We start from the raw sequence: 13,463 nt of genomic DNA on the forward strand, positions 1-13,463 counted from the left end.
GTGTAGCTGACATTCTCTTCGATACTTTTCTGGTTTCTGGGTCATTTAGGCGAGACAAGTTACAAGGCAGTTAAGTGCTGAAATAACCCACTTTCTAAGGTATTTACAAAAAATATTATAAAATAATTATAAAACATTTTCAATTTGATCAAAATATTTTTAAAAACATTTTTAATTTATTTTGGATTATTTTTTAGCAGTTTTCTTAACATTTCATTCACATTTAACAGCACTTCCGGTTTAACAGTCAGTTAGGACTGATATCTGTGAGGTGCCTGCTAAAAAGTCTCCAAAATGTTTGCACTGCGTAGCTGGACTTTAACACTTTCTGAAAATGTTATTGCACATAAACTGTTGTGGAAGCAAGCACTGCTTAGCTCTTATAACATTGTCTATGTTAGTCCCAGACAACAGTGTACTGCTAACGTATTTAACAAAATAACAAAATTTGGTTATTTTTTACTAATTCAGAAATATTACCAACGGATTTCAGGCCAATCACAGCTTTCTCTAAACGAGAATGACATCTTATCTCCTGTTAAAACATGTTTATTAAATCTTTGGTCAAATTCCTGATCTCGTTATTTGTTTCTATTGATTTTATATCTAAGGGAATTAGTTCGATTTGAGTAGGATATATACATATGTAGGATATATATTACCTGTTTGAATAATTTATTATCTTTTTCAGACATTTGCTGCTTGAGTTAAAATAACACCCAGCTCGGTTTGTTATTATAATGGGATAATTTAGACTCCTATTGATCCCTATTAATTAAAGGGATATAAATATACAGACTGTTAGACTTCTCTGCATTTTTCTAAGACCTCTTCAGCTTGAGCACTACTATATAAAATAAATTCCTGTAAAGAATGAAATTGTTTGCATGCATAAAAGGACAGCAGGATCTCAGACTTGAAGCGCACTCACTCAAACTCAGTGGCATTCACTCCCACACTAAGCCGACACTCAGTGGACCAAAGCCAAAGCAATTACGGACTCAGACAATGGGCATGGAAATCGGGGCTTTTAACATTTTTTGATGGCCCGCAATAAAAGGAGTTCCTCCCCGAACCCTACATCTCTTTGGCTTGCAACTGAGAAAACTAACCCAGATGTATCCAACGGAATACGAAACGAAAAGAAAAGCGATGGGGGAAAATAGCGTTGAGCTGAGAACTTCACGTAGCCAAGGAAGACGCGTCAAGTTCGTTTGGATATTTAATGCCATTTAGGGTCGTAAAAATTTTGAGTGTATCTTCTGGGGCTGAGGATTTCCAAATAGAAAATGCAAAGCACAGAGGAAAAACTCGGGCTAGCGCAATTATCCTTGTCTTGGACTTGGTTCAGCCATTAGATGACCCAACTATTTTTGCGCATATATTATACGCATATTTTATGTGCCTCCGCTCTTTTTGTTTCTCCCTGATGGCCATTTTATGGCCTCAAAGTCAAACGGAACCAGCCCTCCGCGCAATTCTCATGTCGTTTAAGATGTACTCACAAATAAAGATACAAAATAACTCAGATGCGATACATATAAATATACTTGTAAATATGTATAAAACGCGACTTTAAGAGGTTGACTAGGGAAAGAATTGATTGCGGCAGAAATTATTGGTAGTCATATATGTGCCGTGACCTAAAGAGGACTTCGAGTTTATTTGACATAGTATATTTAAATATAGTATTTATTTCCGACAACTAAAACCCATTAGGTGCTAAAGAATAAGTATAAAGTTGCCAAAACTCTAGGTATCCTTAGGAATTAAGGATTCCGAAAATATTTTACAGATAATGCATACCAATATAAAAAATGTCGTGTGTAGTATTTTACGTAAGAGCCTCCATTTTAATCTATTAAATAGATAAGCCCGATCTTTAAAGCACTCCATTTTAATCTTGCAGTTTTACTAGGAACAACTGAATATTTAAAGTTCCTGGTTGGTTAGTTGGTTAGTAGATCCCACTCGCACTTAAATGCGCATTAGTGGGTTCCACGAGGAAACAAAACCTCTTATGGGAAAACAACAAGGCGGCAGTGGCAACTAGGAAAAGAACAAGAACAATGTCGACAACAATTTGGAAATTGAGCTTGAAGCGAAGGGCGGAAAGTTTTTGCATTTCATGTGTTTTTGTCATTGGAACCCGCTAATTTCCGTGGATAATAGTTTCATCTTCGTGACAGCTCCGCATCTCTCTTCCGCTCTTCCGTCTCTTTCTCCTCATTTCATTTCTATCTATCCCTTTCTAATGCCTGACATGTTGAATTTGTCGTCCTCCGTTGGGTTCGTTTCGTTTTTCAACTTTCTTTTCGCATTCCTCTTGTTGCGTGTTATTGGCGATGTGCGTGTGTGTGTGTTACTGGGGAATGTTTGCTTTTCCTTTTCCAAAACGAGTGCGTGTGTGGGTCTATGAATATTTGTGTGTGGTAGCTTAAACTTGTCGCAAAAGTTTGCAATTTAAAATAGTAAATTGAAATGGAATCTTTGTCTTTGGATGAGTCCCTGTTTTGTTGCCATGGCTTTTGCTCTCGATGCCAAATGCACTCGGAACTGGCGAGAAATGATCCGCATCCCGTTGAAACACTAAGAGAATCGGAAGAATCAAAACCAAGTCATTATCGTTTTTAAGTTAAATATTTCTTGCTGCATAATTACTACTTTTAACAGCTTTAAAAGTGATTACAAGGCGCAACAAATTTCGTATGAACAAATTGACGTTTAGTTATTTAATTTAAAAGATACAAATAACTTAACATTTTATTTTAAATCAGTATTGTATCAGTACAAAAATATTAATAAAAATAACGGAAGCCATGCCCAAGAGCTAGCAAATAACCATGTGACTATCATATTTTTTCTTGTGCACTTTTTATGAGCCAGTTGCACTTGCAGCTGCGATATCCATTGTGCAGTGGGTGGCGGGTGGTGCGTGTCACGGCCAAATTGACCCCATTAATCCTTGCGGCCAGAGATAGCAGCAACGAAGCAAACGCCAAGCCAAAAACAATGACAAAACCAGTGGCCCAAGCAAGAGCACAAAAATTAGAATCAGAACGGCACTGCTATGAACTGAAACGCAGGAAAAAAGTTGCTTGTTAAAACAGCAGCCAATGCGGCTGGCTTCAGAAGGCCAGAAAAAGAGTAATTTTTGCATTGCTGGTTTGGCTTGTTTATGGCTATCGTTCGTGTTTGCCTGCCTGTCGTCTCGGAAGTATACATTATTCAAATGCAACTAGAACTGACTCTCTTGTTGATAATTATGAATTCAGTAAATTGATTTCGAACCTAGCTGGGAATGCATGATTAATTTCAGGTGAATTTAGAAGCGTTTAAGTGATCTTTGTGTGATTTGTACGCTTGTCTATTATTGTATTATCCGTGTGCACAGTTTATCTTGGTGCTAAATTTTGATTGATGCCCGAGGGCATTATGTTTCTCATTTGTGCAAGTCGATATATTAAATTTCAAGACTAAAATGCTTAAAATTAAAGTTAATTTAGTAATATTTGCAAGCCAACTTTAAGTACTTTCGGGGAGTGTGGTTGCAAGCTGTTGGTCATTTTGTAAATTCCCCTTGGAAATGATTACCGGCAGCATTTAAGAGCTTAATTCCATCTCGAAAAACCCTGCGAATGGTATAGATGTTTTTCTGCTGGGCCATAACAAATGATCAATGCTGGAAACTGTTGCGTTTAATCTTGGACTTGGCTCGATTTGCCGAAACCCATTAATCATTTCGGTCATCAACCATGAAAGCGATTACTCATACATAGATGACTCCTCCGACCAACTTTCCGTTCCCCCTTTCCGTCTTTTTTGCCAAAACAGAAATTGGCACAACAAACACTGGCTAATAGGTACACTGATAAAATACACTATATCAATGCATTTGCTAAATAAGAAAACCGCCTTAAATGTTCTTAGGTATCATCACATTGTAATAATAATATAAAAACAGAGAAACGATATATGTAGATAGTAATCAAGCGTACGAGTATATCAATTCAGCATATCCTCAGTTTGGTTCTCTGTGCGGGCAAATGGAAAAAACGAATTGTATGTTTGCCCAATAGAAAGGGACAGCAGATGAAGAAGAGATGGTGAGGTTGGCCAGAAGCAGGCTAAGATTGTGAGCCACGGCTGATCTAATATTTGCTCAAGTGTTATTTCTGTCGGCTTAGCTTGCCCCCAAAATTATGCTACAATATTCCGTTATATTTATCACATTTGATTGTGCGTATTAACGGCGAGTTTAGTGGGGCGTGATGACAGGGAAAAGTCGGGAAAATCTGAGCGGGGAAAACTCATTGGGGAGTGTGTGATGCGGCAAGGAATTAATAAGATAACTTTTGTCTCAATTTTGGCCAGGCCACGACAGCCGCTGGCTTATGGCTGTCATCGCGTTTGCCGAAACTTGTTTATTTAACATTTTGGCCTAATTTGTTTTTATGGGCACGAAAAACGGTCGACTTCGGCCCTATTTCTGTGTAAATCAGCAGATTTATATTTCACCCAACTACGCGCCGTCTGACTAATTTGATTTTGAGACCGCACACATATTCGGAAAAGAGAGAGTAGAGCCCATTTAAATGGAAATGGATTCAAAGTTAGGGACATGTTGTGCAAGTTAATTAGCACAAACAGATGGGAGAGTTTGAGGGGGTTGATATTTGGACTTGTACACCAAAGCAAAAAAGCACTGGGAATTCAAAATGTAAAATGTATTCATAAACATGTTGAGCTTTAAGAAACCAAGATTAAACCAAGATTTTATATGTCAATGGATTATACCGAAGTATGCCAATATTTTTATGATATAGTCAACATAGATAGTACCACATTCATAGCCAATTTAGACACTCGAAATGTATTGTCCAGTGTATTACCTATACAACAGCGAAAGGCTGCTCGCATTTTGTGCACAAAGTGTTTCAAGGCCTTGGCTGCAATTGAATTGCTTAGTGCAATACCATTTACTATTGTTTATTTTAAGTGCGCCCATTGCACGTACGTGTGTGTGTCTCCTCTCTCCGTTGCGTGTGTGTGAGTGAGTGCGTTTATTGCGGCTAATTAAAAACAAACAATGGTCGCACAAAGTAGGTTGCATGCGGTTGCCCTGCAACGACAACAAAAGGCCGGCCAATCAAGTCAAAGCCACATTACACGTTACGTTATTTTCAAATCTTCTCTTTCACTTTGCCGAGCATTTTCTTTCGACATTTTCCCATTTTCCACTCTCCGTTTCCCCGCTTCCCCGCTTCCCCGCGGCCACCTTTCCCAGCCTTTGGTTTCGGGCCTTTTGTTGATGCGGCGCCATAATGAAACAATTAAGTGCACAAAATTAGGTTACAGCCGCAGTCGCGCTGCACAATGCCATGCAAATGCTGTGAGTAAAGTAAATACCGGCTGAATGCAACATCGGGACAAAGGCGGCTGGGAAAGAAAAGACAGAGACACTTTCCCAGATGGACAGCACAGGATACGAGGGCGAGGTGCTGGGGCTAGGGGATGGGACAGACATGCGGAGTAGAATGTGACAGGAAGGCCGAAAGAAAAGGACCTCAATTGTTTGTAAGGGGCACAGTGACTCCAGCTGAATATTAATGTGCCTTATAATAATGTTATTTTCATTTATTCAACAATTGATAGAGAGTTAATTATCTTGAATAATTTCAACAGATTTGTCTTTCTATATCTATGATCTATTTATGTTCTTTTGATTTGTTTTTCAAAAGGCGTATCGGCCCCCTTTTTTAATATTCAACACTCATTTACATATATGTACGAGTATTGGAATAATTACAGCACTCAACTAAATGGCGCAATTACCTGAAAATGAAATGAACCGAGCTCACGGTGGCAGCAGGACTAACTGGCTGCAGAATGTCAAGCCCCCAGAACCTTTGTCCATTTAATGCGCCAGGACTTCGGACCTGGGACTCTCAGACGACATGTGTTATCAGTGTCAAGAGCTGCGCTAAAGTATGCCAGAGAAATTGCATTGTGCAGGGCGAGTGTGTGAGTGTGCCACTTAGATTGTGTTAGTGAATGGGTTAAGCACTTGATGGACCAAGTCGAGCCAAGGGTTGCCGAGGAGGGTGCAAAAGAATGAGATTGCTATATTATTGCCATTGTAGCCAGTGCCGGTGAAATGGAGCAGTCACTTGATCTAGTTATTCACGAAACCGAGTCGGAATCTGTTGCATTAAGCTGGAAAAAATAGCGAAAGTATCATAAATTTCTATATGATTGAGGGATATGATGGTGATGATCGAGTGTAATTTAATAAACGCATAAATCAAAACGCTGCCAACGAGGCGAGTAATCAGAAAACTTATATGACACTCGACGGATTGTTTTGATGTGGCATAACGATAACAAAATAATTTCATTGCAATATTTTTGTTTATTATTCCCGATGGCGCCACGCGCGTATTGTTTTCTTTCATTTTCCCAGAAACTTCCACTTAGAGAATTTATAGCCAAAATAGGCCATATTCAGTTCTTGAATATACAAATTATTTCGAACTTAGGGATACGTAGGTTCATTCCATAGCTTCGCCAATTTACTTCTTGTAGTTTCCATATTAATTTATAATTTATATAATAAAATATTTATTTTTATGATATTCATATGATAAATAATATATAATATAATATATAATAATATATTATCTAACCTATCGAATATCCAGCTATTGCAAAACTCTTCCCTGCTCTTTGAATATCGAATGAACTTGATGTTTTTACTGGCTGTACTCTTGCAAGTCCTGTCATTTCGAGATGCTCTGTATCTGGTCATATGCGAAAATTGTTCCATGCGAATTACACATAGCCCGCAGACTTTTGCCCCAGCTAACCCTATCTAAACAAAACCCGAATGTATCGTTTTTTTGGGCTGCGAGGACACAGGATTGATGTTTATTTTAATGTTAGTCTGCTCTCTGTGCATTTTATGCGCGCATGTGTATTTTCAATTCGGTCAAACAAAATCATAAAATCGAAACACACTGAACTGCGAACAGTGGTCACAATAATTACAAACATTACATTAATTCTAGTGATGTTCAATTTTAAAAACAAATTTCTTAGTTTAAAATTATAATTAAGGCATTGCATTGAAATTTGTAAAAACAACTAAGCTACTTCAGTTGTAAATATAAATATTTAACATATGATAAGAAATAAAGGTAATTTTAATAATGCGTAAATTTAAAAGGTATTATTTATTTGTATTTTTCCATGTACATATGTTTTTCTATTATCCACTGTAACTCGAAATGTTATGCACAGCCCGAGGACCCCCAAATGGCAGCTGAACTGTTTTTCAATTAAAAGAAAAGCTTTTGATTGGGATTGGGAAGGGCCACGGGAAATATTCAACCGAGCTCAGCTTGATTTAATTAGGGAAATGAATTCAATGTTAATACAGCAACTTAACTGATTTATGCGCTGGTCGTTTTCCCTGCCACTCGCCATTTGACATTTGCAATTTGCTCAAATTAATTTGGTAAGAAATCACGTAGATAAACAATTAACATTGCCACTGAAGACGCAACAGAGTTGCCCTTTTGCCACTCAAATATCCTGTCATTTTATTCACTGGCCACGTACGAGATGTCCGTTCCCTGTTAAGAAGCATTAAATACGCAGGAAGCCTTCAAATGCTGCAGATACTTGCCACAGATGCAGATACAGATACAGTGAATGCCGCACGGGGCTTTAGCCAGGTTCATTATTGCGTTTTGTCAAATACATTTTATTACTGTGATGGAGGGCAACAATTAAGTATTAGGAACATTGCATTTTCACTCGTGTTGATTTGCAGCAAATAGATATTTAAAGATGGGCTTGCCAAAAATTTTAAGTGAATTTCCTTTATCAAAAATATTAGTAACCAATAAATCAGTTATTGCAATTTGTTTTAAAATATATATAACAATTATTTAAGCCCTTGGTAATCTGCCAGATGTACTTATTTGTTGTATGGGAAAAATAAAATAATAAAATTAAATAAAATAACCAAAAATTAAACAAATGCAAATTAGCATATTTAAAACGTAATGCCTGCTGACAATTACACAATGCCAGGCCACCGAAAGCTGAAATTGTATTATTTATGCAGCATTAAATGCCAAGCTTAACAAAACATTTCACTGCAGTTGGTAATTCTACATTTTCAATTTCAATGTGGAAAAACGAAAAAACTTGAGCTTCGTGATGAGCTTAATGCATATTTGCAGGCTTTTACATTGTTTGGGAAGCTTTAATGCATAATTATTGCTTCTGATAATTAATAATCATTATTTTTTGGCGGTTTATTTATTGCCTCGGATTTGTAATATGATTAAATGCTGGTATTTTTGGAGCTCTACTCTTGCTGAATTAAATAATTAGGCAAAACACTGTTTATCCCTTTACAATGCAATATCTTAAATGTGTTAATGCATTTAATTAGTACGTATTTGGAATTTGGATAATTTTGGAATTCCAGTTCTGAAAAGCAATTGTTTGCTAACAAATACTTTTTAATGAATGTTAAAAAGAAAAAAATAATTCTTTCTGCGACAAAATTAAGTTTGAAGTAAGCTTCAGCTTCATTTATTATAACAAACATAGGAATATTTCTCCTTGGGCAGTTTTGAGAATTCCAGAGACGAATATTTCAGCTATAAATGCTTGCATATGCAAGTAGGGATGGTTTGTATATGGACATAAAATATTCAATTGACTTTTGCCCGAAATATTTGCCGGGTCACGTTTTATTGTTAATTTCAACAAATTTCTGCCAAATGCATATAAAATTTAACGGCTCCCCACAATGGCGCATACAAAACTGAGAACCTCTGAATTTCGGTTGGCCAACAAGGGGTGGTAACATATGTGGCAAAGCGGTCGGTTCTCAAAAAAAATAAACACGGACAGGAGATACGGACATATTGCAGGCAAACACACATATTTAGTTTTAGGCCGATTTGCGACATATCTTCAGTGTTCTTTTCGCTTTGGTAGATTTATATGAATGTACAGTAGCGGTCAAAATTGGAAATCTTAGAAGTATTTTATGGGTACTCCTTTTTATAAGGTTGCAAAGGGTATATTTATTTCAGTCAAAAGTTTGCAGTCCTGTAAGGGGACATTTTCGACCATATAAAATATATGCATGTATTGATCTTTATCAATATTAACCAAAAAAATTTTGAAAATGTTGTTTGGTCATTTTTGTTGTTTTGGTTTGGTCATTAAGATCTTAATCGGTATACACTAGTTTTTTGGCAATACATTATTTTGGTTTAAATTTTATAAAGTTCGGAAGACTATATTATCTTGCTGCCATGGGAACTGTCGGAAAATTAACTGAAAATAATAAATAAAAACATCACACGTATGATGAAAAGGTATTGTTATTAGGTATACATCAGTTTAATTTTTAATTTTTACAATAGGGCATGGCGAAGCTAGCTTCCTAAATTCTGGATGTGGCATATGGTAACTTTGTTCTACACTTTACGAATTAATTTCCTCTACTTGACCAGTTTAATAGAAGAAATGACCTCTTTGTGGCATTTTTGATCGCAACTGTATGTGCTTGTTGCATATTTAAGCGGTTTTAAAACCTTTGTTACTTTATTTGCCCGTTTCGGGCTGACAGTGCGAGTGTGTGTTTCGGGAGCCCCCATTTTTATTGTTCTGGTTATCAATGCTCAGCGCTTTTAAAAAATTCAATTGCGGTCGGAAGTCGGCGCACTCCCATAAACTGCGACCCGACCACCTCCCGTCCCCTGAACGCCAACAATTTACATTTAAATGGCGATAAAAAAAGTGATACAAATGTAAAATTCTAGACTAGACCCAAGCTGGACCGCTTCGCTTTAATGACACGACATTTTCTTCCACAAGAGGGAGAGATATGGAAAAGGACGAAGGACGAAGGACGAGGGGCGGAATACCTCTTACAATTTTGCGCAAAATGCAAATTTAAATTCTTTCCAATTGTTATTGTTGGTGTTCTATTTGCACTTCGGTGCAAACACTCGACGCCTTTCCCGGGCCACAAAACAAACGACAAGCTGAAACATACGTTAGCTCTCGTTTCCTTTTGGGGATTCCGCCATCGCCACCCATTTTCCCACCTCCCCTGTTTTCCCACCCGTTTTTCCCATTGTCGTTGCCATTTTGTTGCTAGCTTTTTGGTGTCTTGTTTTTCCGTCGCATTTGTATTGGTGAAAGATTTTTAAATATTTCATGATCTTCATTTGCTGCCACGTCGTTGTCGTTGACCGCAATGCCACGAAGTGCAGGGAAAAATTTCAATTTGCCAGCAAATGAATTTTTATCGAGACAAAATAATAATTGCAGTGTGCAAATAAGGGACTGATTCCCAAAACTGATGTTTACATCCAGATTAATGTTTGCAGAGTTTATGTTAAAATGAATTTCTAATGGCTGGCATTCTTGCATTTCTTGCATTTCTTATCTTCGCTACCCTAATATTTGCACAATATATACATAATTTTCATAATATGATAAGTTACAAATGTTACTTTCAATGAGATTTGAAGTGGCAACAATCGATCATTAATCGAGAATTAAATAGTTGCATTTGGTATGATATTCATGTATTTCGGCAATACTTTATTTCCGGCTTACTAAGCTCTTAAATATCCTCTAATATTATAAATGTAATAAGAAGTATACTTGAGCAATAACTCCTAACATTCTTCCTATTTACATAATATTTAAGCAGTATTTATTTCAACACGCATTTCTCAGCCTGCAGTTTTGCCTTTGGCGGAAATTTTGCCAATTTCCGATGTGACAGAATCAGAGAATTTACAGCGCCGTCAATCTTTATCGAAGCCATTGCACTTGGCTGGTCAAACAGCAACAACAAAATGGGCGATTCGATTTTCCCCGGGGGCGTGGCACGTGCCATATTTTCCCCGGAAGAAAATCGGGGAAATCCAGATAAGCGAGTGCAAATCAGTTGGCAAGGCGAGCATAACGAAAAAATTATTCCTCCAGTTGATTTTTTGCGGCATTTTATTTTCAGCCCTTCCCGTACATTTTCCGATTAACCGACTGCGGCGATTTTGGCGAGACTTTTGAGTCAGTGCCAACGGCATTCTTGGCAAATCTGTTATCTGCCCGACTTTTCACTCGCCTCGCAAAATGTTTCCAGTCCACTGCAGCCGGACTGCTTTTATAATTGACAAATTTATGAGTTGCAGCGAATGATTTATGCTGGTGGACCTTTAATACGTCCAGGGTCTTCCATTCAAAATAATGTCTTCATTAAGACGCTCCATTAGAAAGGGTTCACAGCCAAGAGACGAATAAACAATCCACATTTTATGCTCCAATTGGCTAGATTCGGAAGTTATGCGCTTAGAAAAAAATATATAAAATCCTATAAAATCCCTATATATAACTTTACTCATTTATTCAATTTTGGTACCATGCAGTCAAATTCCATTAAAAAATAAAGTATCAACTTCCACATGTATTTCGAATTTTTAAAAATGAATTACATTACTTTTCGTATTTATTAAATAATTTTATAAGCAAGAATAAACAACTTTTGAAAGACAATCAATCAAGGTTTATTTTGGTGTAGAATGGAATTGTAGCTGGGCACGCATTTTAATGAAATCAAAAATTTACGACACTTTTGCCGAGTCAAGCAGAAAAATTCAGCTGAGCTGCAGCAGTCTAGCGAATTACTTCAACATTTTCCTCTTTTTAGTAAAGTTTCTGCAAACAAAAATCTGTTTGCGCTTAGAATTGTGCAACGAGAGTTTTCCGAGAAATCGTGGTATCGGGGGAGTGGGGGAAAAGCTTCTCATACATGCAAATGGCGCATTGAAACAATAAAAAGGGCGCAACTGACTGCCTGAGAAATGGGGCGGGCTGCTTGAAGTTATTTATGCAACGAAGCGAAACAACTAAAATGCAAAATGCGCGAAGATTTCGCATCGCCAAAGTGACGAGCCATGCAAATTGCTGTTGGGGCAGGGCACACTGCGCGAAATAAGTGGCAGGGGCCAATGCAAATATCCTCCTCGACCCGCTGTGCAGCATGCTGCAAGTCTCAGGGGAAAACTTTCGACTGCAACTTTGGTGACAAGTTGCCTCAAACTTGGCTTACAATAAATAAGAAATAAATTAGCCAAATGCAATGGCGAAGGTCCTACAGTGCGCCGTCCAAGAAGTAAATAAACGATTTTGAAATCATTAATTACAGTTTTCAATTATTTTAATCGGTAATGTCAATCAACCAAGCTGCTTCAGAGTTACGATAGGACCTAAAAATAAGTTATAGCTGGATAAAGTATTAGAATTATTATTTAGTTTATTGAGCTTAAAATGCAATAGAAAGGGATATTAATCTGTTGTGTTCCGGTTTTGGAATTATTATGTTCATATCGCCTTTCAAGCTAATGTCTATTTAGCGCGTTTCAATTAGGTCCCTCCAGGATTTCCTGCTGCATCTGAAGCACTTGACCAGAAAGCCACCCCCTTCAGTTAAACACCTCTCCACGTCATCCACAAATGTTGCAGCTTCTGTTGATCCGGACACAATGCATTATGTTAATTTGTGAAGATCTGGCCATGTAACTGCCTTGCGGTGCTGGTAACCCCTCATGAGCAGAGTGCCACTCAAAATTAAAGTCCAAATGCCAAGTGCTGCCTGTCAGATTCAGGGTTTGGTCAGGAGAAGCCTCCGAGCCGCTCACCCGACTTCTGACTCTGATTCTGATTTTGGCTCCGACTACTGCTCCTTCTTTAGCAGCCAGAGTCATGTCAAAATTCCACCAAGTGAGAATTTTCCACCCACCCATCCAGCTCTTTGGCATCTTTTGCTGCTTTTGTTGACATGGCTTTTGCGGCGTTGTCACAGCCGATGTGTCGTGCTGCATGTTGCACACTGCGTTGCCACATGTGTAGCACACTCGCATTAACCAAGGAGAAGCGAGAAAGGCTTGGGAAAACTCAGGGAAACTCAGGATGCTGTGAATGAAGTGTGAATGCGCGAGGCTGCTGTCATTTGCCATTTGGCTGCCTCTTTTTTGCATGCCACCGTTTCTTTTGGGGCTTACTGCCTTTCCTCAGCCCAATTTTTTTTATTTAATGTCACTCGTGCAACTTGTCGCTTAATTATGGCGCACTCAAAAAGGGCAAAGTAGTTGACAAAGCTGATGAGAAATCAGCTTAAGAGAATTTATCGAGAAAAGTGGATTCAATTTATTACAAAGGTTACAATTAAGCCTTGAAATATGAAATATTGAATTTATTATAACAATGGTTATAAAATTAAAAACCAGAGATGGGAGTCACAGACGTAGTTGAATAACTCTAAAAACAATTCTTTTGACATGAGGGCAATCTGCGAACTTGAACTCGACCAGACCGCTAAATTATATTTTTAATTTCTGCAAAGAGGCAGGAGTGGAAAT

This window comes from Drosophila erecta, unplaced genomic scaffold (genome assembly GCF_003286155.1).
Source record: "Drosophila erecta strain 14021-0224.00,06,07 unplaced genomic scaffold, DereRS2 tig00000000-arrow-pilon, whole genome shotgun sequence".
In the NCBI taxonomy this organism is placed as follows: Eukaryota; Metazoa; Arthropoda; class Insecta; order Diptera; family Drosophilidae; genus Drosophila; species Drosophila erecta.